Source organism: Primulina tabacum, chromosome 10, assembly GCF_025594145.1.
Source record: "Primulina tabacum isolate GXHZ01 chromosome 10, ASM2559414v2, whole genome shotgun sequence".
Lineage (NCBI taxonomy): Eukaryota > Viridiplantae > Streptophyta > Magnoliopsida > Lamiales > Gesneriaceae > Primulina > Primulina tabacum.
Window position 1 is genome coordinate 37,505,320 of NC_134559.1, and position 7,806 is coordinate 37,513,125.

Here is a 7,806-nt window from a genome sequence, read left to right on the forward strand (position 1 = left end):
CGTTTGCTCGTTTACAATCAAATTAGCCTACAATTTTGTCCAAATCCGGCAGTGCCCGAGCTACTTTCATTTCACATGTCTTATCTGGTCCCGATCGAGATTCAGATGATTTGAGCAGAAAATCGTCTGTCAACAAGTAATCAAAAATAGAAAAACACGAAAATGGGTGCAACACGAGGACTTCCCAGGAGATCACCCATCCTAGTACTGCTCTCGCCAAGAACGCTTAACTTCTAAGTTCTGATGGGATCCGGTGCATTAGTGCTGGTATGATCGCACCCGACATTGAGTGGGATGTTTATTCATATATCCCTCGAGTACGTGTGGAGCGGGCGCTGATGGACAACACGCGGCACTGCTCTCGCCCAATCATAACCATGAAGTTAAGCGTTCTGGCGCGATGGCAGAGGTAGGATGGGTGACCTCCCTGGGAAGACCTCGTGTCGCGACCGTTTACGTAAATTATGGATAAAACTGTCGAAATAATTGTTTTTAATGAGTTAACCGTCTCCGGAGTAATGTGTGTCATACCCATCCGCACAGAACCGGCTCACGACAACAAAAATCGATAAATGTTCCCTGAAAATAGAAAAAAAAATAAGAAGAAGGAAATAACGAATGTAATGCTATTATTATGCTTGGGATACGATAAAATAGAACCGGAATCGAATTTCAAACTTCCTAAGCGGATTTCTCGAGGAAACGAAAGCTTAACAGAAGCGGTAAATCGCAAATTAGACGGTCTTAGAGAAGGAATTCGTCTAAAATCTCGTCAGCTCATTGCGTAGCAATGAGTCTCGTCCGTTTGCCCGTTTACAATCAAATTAGCCTACAATTTTGTCCAAATCCGGCAGTGCCCGAGCTACTTTCATTTCACATGTCTTATCTGGTCACGATCGAGATTCAGATGATTTGAGCCGAAACTCGTCTGTCAACTAGTAATCAAAAATAGAAAAACACAAAAAGGGTGGCAACACGAGGACTTCCCAGGGGGTCATCCATCCTAGTACTGCTCTCGCCAAAGCACGCTTAACTTCGGAGTTCTGATGTGATCCGTTGCATTAGTGCTGGTATGATCGCACACGACATTGAGTGGGATGTTTATTCTTATATCCCTCGAGTACGTGTGGAGTGGGCGGCGATGGACAACACGCGGCACTGCTCTCGCCCAATCATAACCATGAAGTTAAGCGTTCTGGCGCGATGGCAGTGCTAGGATGGGTGACCACTCAGGGAAAACCTCGTGTCGCGACCGTTTACGTAAATTATGGATAAAACAGTCGAAATAATTATTTTTAATGCGTTAACCGTCTCCGGAGTAATCTGCGTCATACCCTTCCGCACAGAACCAGCTCACGACAACAAAAATCGATAAATGTTACCAGAAAAAAGAAAAAAAATAAGAAGAAGGAAACAACGAATGTAAAGCTATTATTATGCCTGGGATACGATAAAATGGAACCGGAATCGAATTTCGAACTTCCTAAGCGGATTTCTCGAGGAAACGAAAACTTAACAGAAGCGGTAAATCGCAAATTAGAGGGTCTTAGAGATGAAATTCGGCTAAAATCTCGCCAGCTCATTGCGCAGCAATGAGTCTTGTCTGTTTGCCCGTTTACCATCAAATTAGGTGACAATTTTGTCCAAATCCGGCATTGCCCGAGCTTCGTTGATTTCACATGTCTCATCAAGTCTCGATCGAGATTCAGAAGATTTGAGCCGAAAATCGTCTGTCAACAAGTAATCAAAAAATAGAAAAACACGAAAAGGGGTGCAACACGAGGACTTCCCAGGGGATCACCCATCCCAGTATTGCTCTCGCCCAAGCACCCTTAACTTCGGAGTTCTGATGGGATCCGGTTCATTACTGCTGGTATGATCGCACCCGACATTGAGTGGGATGTTTATTATTATATCCCTCGAGTACGTGTGGACCGGGCGGCGATGGACAACACGCGTCACTGCTCTCGCCCAATCAGAACCATGAAGTTAAGCGTTCTGGCGCGATGGCAGGGCTACGATGGGTGACCTCTCTGGGAAGTTTTCGTGTCGCGACCGTTTAAGTAAATTAAGGCTAAAACAGTAAAAAAAATTTTTTTATTGAGTTAACTGTCTCCGGATTAATCTACGTAATGCCCTTCCGCACAGAACCGGCTTACGACAACAAAAATCGCTAAATGTTCCCAGAAAATAGAAAAAAAAATAAGAAGAAGAAAATAGCAAATGTAAAGCTATTATTATGCTAGAGAGACAATAAAATGGAACCGGAATCGAATTTCGAATTTCCTAAGCGGATTTCTCGAGTAAACGGAATCTTAACAGAAGCGGAAAATCGCAAATTAGAGGGTCATAGTGAAGGAATTCGGCTAAAATCTAGCCAGCTCGTTGCGGAGTAATGAGTCTCGTTCGTTTGCCCGTTTACAATCAAATTAGGCTACAATTTTGTCCAAATCCCGCAGTGACCGAGCTACTGTTATTTTACATGTCTTATCTGGTCTCGATCGAGATTCAGATGATTTGAGCCGAAAATCGTCTGTCAACAAGTAATCAATCAAAAATAGAGAAACACAAAAAGAGGTGCAACACCAGGACTTCCCAGGGGGTCACACATCCTAGTACTGCTCTCGCCCAAGCACGCTTCACTTCGAAGTTCATATGGGATCCGGTGCATTAGTGCTGGAATGATAGCACCGACATTGAGTGGGATGTTTATTCTTATATCCCTCGACTACGTGTGGAGTGGGCGGCGATGGGCAACACGTGGCACTGCTCTTGCCCAATCAGAACCATTAAGTTAAGCGTTCTGGCGAGATGGCAGAGCTAGGATGTGTGACCTCCCTAGGAATTCCTTGTGTAGCGATCGTTTACGTATATTATGGATAAAACAGTCGAAATAATTGTTTTTAATGAGTTAACCGTCTACGGAGTAATCTACGTAATACCCTTTCGCTCAGAACAGGCTCACGACAACAAAACTCGCCAAATGTTCCCAGAAAATACAAAAAAAATAAGAAGAAGAAAATAGGGAATGTAAAGCTATTATTATGCTTGGGATACGATAAAATGGAACCAGAATCGAATTTCAGACTTCCTAAGCGGATTTCTCGAGGAAACGGAAGCTTAACAGAATCGGAAAATCGCAAATTAGAGGGTCTTAGAGAAGGAATTCGGCTAAAATCTCGCCAGCTCATTGCGTAGAATGAGTCTCGTTCTTTTGCCCGTTTACAATCAAATTAACCTACAATTTTGTCCAAATCCGGCAGTGCTCGAGCTGCGTTGATTTCACATGTCTTATCTGGTCCCGAAAAGATTCGGATTATTAGAGCCGAAAATCGTCTGTCAACAAGTAATCAACAAAAGAAAAACACTAAAAAGGGTGCAACACGAGGACTTCCCAGTGGGTCACTCATCCTAGTATAGCTCTCGCCCAAGCACGCTTAACTCGTAGTTCTGATGGGATCCGTTGAATTAGTGATGGTATGATCGCACCCGACATTGAGAGGGATGTTTATTCTTATATCCCTCGAGGTACTGATGTCGCCCAATCAGAACCATGAAGTTAAGCGTTCTTGCGCGATGTCAGAGCTAGGATGGGTGACCTCCTTGGGAAGTACTCGTGTCGTGACCGTTTACGTAAATTATAGAGAAAACAGTCGAAATAATTGTTTTAATGAGTTAACCGTCTCCGGAATAATCTGCGTCATACCCTTCCACACAGAACCGGCTCACAACAACAAAAATTGCTAAATGTTCCCAGAAAATATAAAAAAATTTAAGAAGAAGAAAATAGCGAATGTAAACTATTATTATGCCTGGGATACGATAAAATGGAACCGGAATCGAATTTCGAACTTCCTAAGCGGATTTATCGAGGAAACGGAAGCTTAATAGAAGCGGAAAATCGCAAATTAGAGGGTCTTAGAGAAGAAATTCAGCTAAAATCTCGCCACCTCGTTGCGGAGTAATGAGTTTCGTTCGTTTGCCCGTTTATAATCAAATTAGGCTACAATTTTGTTCAAATCCGGCAGTGCCCGAGCTACGTTGATTTCACATGTCTTATCTGATCTCGATCGAGATTCATATGATTTGAGCCGAAAATCGCATGTCAACAAGTAATCAAATATAGAAAAACACGAAAAGGGGTGCAACACGAGGACTTCTCAAGGGGTCAACCATCCTAGTACTGCTCTCGCCCAAGCACGCTTAACTTCGGAGTTCTGATGGGATCCGATGCATTAGTGCTGGTTTGATCGCACCCGAATTTAGTGGGATGTTATTCTTATATCCCTCGAGTACGTGTGGAGTGGGCGGCGATGGTCAACACGCGGCACTGCTCTTGCCCAATCAGAACCATGAAGTTAAGCGTTCTGGCGCGATGGCAGAGCTAGGATGTGTGACCTCCCTAGGAAGTCCTTGTGTCGCGACCGTTTACGTACATTATGGATAAAAAAGTCGAAATAATTGTTTTTAATGAGGTAAACTTCTACGGAGTAATCTACGTAATACCCTTCCGCTCAGAACAGGCTCACGACAACAAAAATCGCCAAATGTTCCCAGAAAATACAAAAAAAATAAGAAGAAGAAAATAGGGAATGTAAAGCTATTATTATGCTTGGGATACGATAAAATGGAACCAGAATCGAATTTCGGACTTCCAAAGCGGATTTGTCGAGGAAACGGAAGCTTAACAGAAGCGGAAAATCGCAAATTAGAGGGTCTTAGAGAATCAATTCGGCTAAAATCTCGCCAGCTCATTGCGTAGAATGAGTCTCGTTCTTTTGCCCGTTTACAATCAAATTAACCTACAATTTTTTTCAAATCCGGCAGTGCCCGAGCTGCGTTGATTTCACATGTCTTATCTGGTCCCGAAAAAGATTCAGATTATTTGAGCCGAAAATCGTCTGTCAACAAGTAATCAACAAAAGAAAAACACTAAAAAAGGTGCAACACGAGGACTTCCTAGGGTGTCACCCATCCTAGTATAGCTCACGCCCAAGCACGCTTAACTTCGGAGTTCTGATGGGATCCGGTGAATTAGTGATGGTATGATCGCACCCGACATTGAGAGGGATGTTTATTCTTATATCCCTCGAGGCACTGATCTCTCCCAATCAGAACCATGATGTTAAGCGTTCTTGCGCGATGTCAGAGCTAGGTTGGGTGACCCCCTTGGGAAGTACTCGTGTCATGACCGTTTACGTAAATTATAGAGAAAACAGTCGAAATAATTGTTTTTAATGAGTTAACCGTCTCCGGAATAATCTGCGTCATACCCTTCCGCACAGAACCGGCTCACAACAACAAAAATTGCTAAAAGTTCCCAGAAAATATAAACAAATTAAGAAGAAGAAAATAGCGAATGTAAAACTATTATTATGCCTGGGATACGATAAATGGAACCGGAATCGAATTTCGAACTTCCTAAGCGGATTTATCGAGGAAACGGAAGCTTAATAGAAGCGGAAAATCGCAAATTAGAGGGTCTTAGAGAAGGAATTCAGCTAAAATCTCGCCACCTCGTTGCGGAGTAATAAGTCTCGTTCGTTTGCCCGTTTACAATCAAATTAGGCTACAATTTTGTTCAAATCCGGCAGTGCCTGAGCTACGTTGATTTCACATATCTTATCTGATCTCGATCGAGATTCATATGATTTGAGCCGAAAATCGCATGTCAACAAGTAATCAAATATAGAAAAACACGAAAAGGGGTGCAACACGAGGACTTCCCAGGGGGTCAACCATCCTAGTACTGCTCTCGCCCAAGCACGCTTAACTTCGGAGTTCTGATGGGATCCGATGCATTAGTGCTGGTATGATCGGACCCGAATTGAGCGGGATGTTTATTCTTATATCCCTCGAGTACGTGTGGAGTGGGCGGCGATGGGCAACACGCGGCACTGCTCTTGCCCAATCAGAACCATGAAGTTAAGCGTTCTGGCACGATGGCAGAGCTAGGATGTGTGACCTCCCTGGGAAGTCCTTGTGTCGCGACCGTTTACGTACATTATGGATAAAACAGTCGAAATAATTGTTTTTAATGAGGTAAACTTCTACGGAGTAATCTACGTAATACCCTTCCGCTCAGAACAGGCTCACGACAACAAAAATCGCCAAATGTTCCCAGAAAATACAAAAAAAATAAGAAGAAGAAAATAGGGAATGTAAAGCTATTATTATGCTTGGGATACGATAAAATGGAACCAGAATCGAATTCCGGACTTCCTAAGCGGATTTCTCGAGGAAACGGAAGCTTAACAGAAGCGGAAAATCGCAAATTAGAGGGTCTTAGAGAAGGAATTCGGCTAAAATCTCGCCAGTGCATTGCGTAGAATGAGTCTCGTTCTTTTGCCCGTTTACAATCAAATTAACCTAAAATTTTGTCAAAATCCGGCAGTGCCCGAGCTGCGTTGATTTCACATGTCTTATCTGGTTCCGAAAAAGATTCAGATTATTTGAGCCGAAATTCGTCTGTCAACAAGTAATCAACAAAAGAAAAACACTAAAAAGGGTGCAACTTGAGGACTTCCCAGGGGGTCACCCATCCTAGTATAGCTCTCGCCCAAGCACGCTTAACTTCGGAGTTCTGATTGGGATCCGGTGAATTAGTGATGGTATGATCGCACCAGCCATTGAGAAGGGATGTTTCTTCTTATATCCCTCGAGGTACTGATCTCGCCCAAATCAGAACCATGAAGTTAAGCATTCTTTGCGCGATGTCAGAGCTAGGATGGGTGACTTCCTTAGAACTACTCGTGTCGTGACGTTTACGTAAATTATAGAGAAAACAGTCGATAATTGTTTTAATGAGTTAACCGTCTCCGGAATAATCTGCGTCATACCCTTCCGCACAGAACCGGCTCACAACAACAAAAATTGCTAATGTTCCCAGAAAATAGAAAAATAATTAAGAGAAGAAAATAGCAAATACGAAAGTTATTATATTCCTAGGATACGATAAAATGGAACCTGAATCGAATTTCGGACTTCCTAAGCGGATTTCTCGATGAAACGGAAGATTAACAAGAAGCAAAAATCGCAAATTAGAGGGTATTAGAGAAGGAATTCAGCTAAAATCTCGCCAGCTCACTGCGGAATAATGAGTCTCATTCGTTTGCCCGTTTACAATCAAGTTAGGTTACAATTTTGTCAAAATCCGGGCAGTGCCGAGCTACGTTGATTCACGTCTTATGTGGTCCCGATCGAGATTCAGATGGATTTGAGCGGAATCGTCTGTCAACATAGTAATCAAAATTAGAAAAAAACGAAAGAGGTTGGCAAACACGAGGAGTTCCCTGGGGGTCACCTCTTCAAGTAATGGTCTCGCCCAAGCCCGCTAACTTCGGAGTTCTGATGGGATCCGGTGCATTAGTGCTGGGTATGATCGCACCGGACATTTGTAGTGGGACTGTTTATATTATATCCCTTGAGTACGTGTGAAGCGGGCTGGCGATTGGAAATAAGGCGGCCACTGCTCTCGCCCAATCAGAACCAAGAATGTGTAAGCGTTTCTGGAGCGATGGTTTAGAGCTAGGATGGGTGACATCCCTGGAAAGTCCTTGTGTCGCGACGGTTTACGTAAATTATGGCTAAAACAGTTGAAATAATTGTTTTTAATGAGTTAACCGTCTGCAGAGTAATCTGCCTCATATCCTTCTGCCCAGAACCGGCTCACGACAACAAAATCTCTAAATGTTCCCAGAAAATAGGAAAAAAATAAGAAGGAAATAGCGAATGTAAAGCTATTATTAATCCTGAGATCGATAAAGTGGAACGGAAATCGAATTTCGAACTTCCTAAGCGGATCTC

At 43.0% G+C, this 7,806-nt stretch overlaps 6 non-coding genes and 3 pseudogenes across 6 annotated transcripts; all 9 read right to left on the reverse strand.

The window, feature by feature from the left end:
* Positions 1-163: 163 nt before the first annotated feature.
* Positions 164-281, reverse strand: LOC142509920 (5S ribosomal RNA). Its single transcript, XR_012808065.1, has one exon. It is a non-coding gene; the product is annotated as a 5S ribosomal RNA (ribosomal RNA).
* A 684-nt stretch (positions 282-965) lies between these two features.
* On the reverse strand, positions 966-1,084 carry LOC142509256 (5S ribosomal RNA). Its single transcript, XR_012807440.1, has one exon. It is a non-coding gene; the product is annotated as a 5S ribosomal RNA (ribosomal RNA).
* A 684-nt stretch (positions 1,085-1,768) lies between these two features.
* On the reverse strand, positions 1,769-1,887 carry LOC142517216 (5S ribosomal RNA). The gene has a single exon (XR_012812974.1). It is a non-coding gene; the product is annotated as a 5S ribosomal RNA (ribosomal RNA).
* A 687-nt stretch (positions 1,888-2,574) lies between these two features.
* Positions 2,575-2,693, reverse strand: LOC142510674 (5S ribosomal RNA; annotated as a pseudogene).
* A 680-nt stretch (positions 2,694-3,373) lies between these two features.
* Positions 3,374-3,491, reverse strand: LOC142512517 (5S ribosomal RNA; annotated as a pseudogene).
* A 648-nt stretch (positions 3,492-4,139) lies between these two features.
* Positions 4,140-4,258, reverse strand: LOC142514527 (5S ribosomal RNA). Its single transcript, XR_012810416.1, has one exon. It is a non-coding gene; the product is annotated as a 5S ribosomal RNA (ribosomal RNA).
* A 680-nt stretch (positions 4,259-4,938) lies between these two features.
* Positions 4,939-5,057, reverse strand: LOC142510211 (5S ribosomal RNA). Its single transcript, XR_012808336.1, has one exon. It is a non-coding gene; the product is annotated as a 5S ribosomal RNA (ribosomal RNA).
* A 648-nt stretch (positions 5,058-5,705) lies between these two features.
* On the reverse strand, positions 5,706-5,824 carry LOC142514927 (5S ribosomal RNA). Its single transcript, XR_012810799.1, has one exon. It is a non-coding gene; the product is annotated as a 5S ribosomal RNA (ribosomal RNA).
* A 681-nt stretch (positions 5,825-6,505) lies between these two features.
* Positions 6,506-6,625, reverse strand: LOC142511402 (5S ribosomal RNA; annotated as a pseudogene).
* Positions 6,626-7,806: the final 1,181 nt, after the last annotated feature.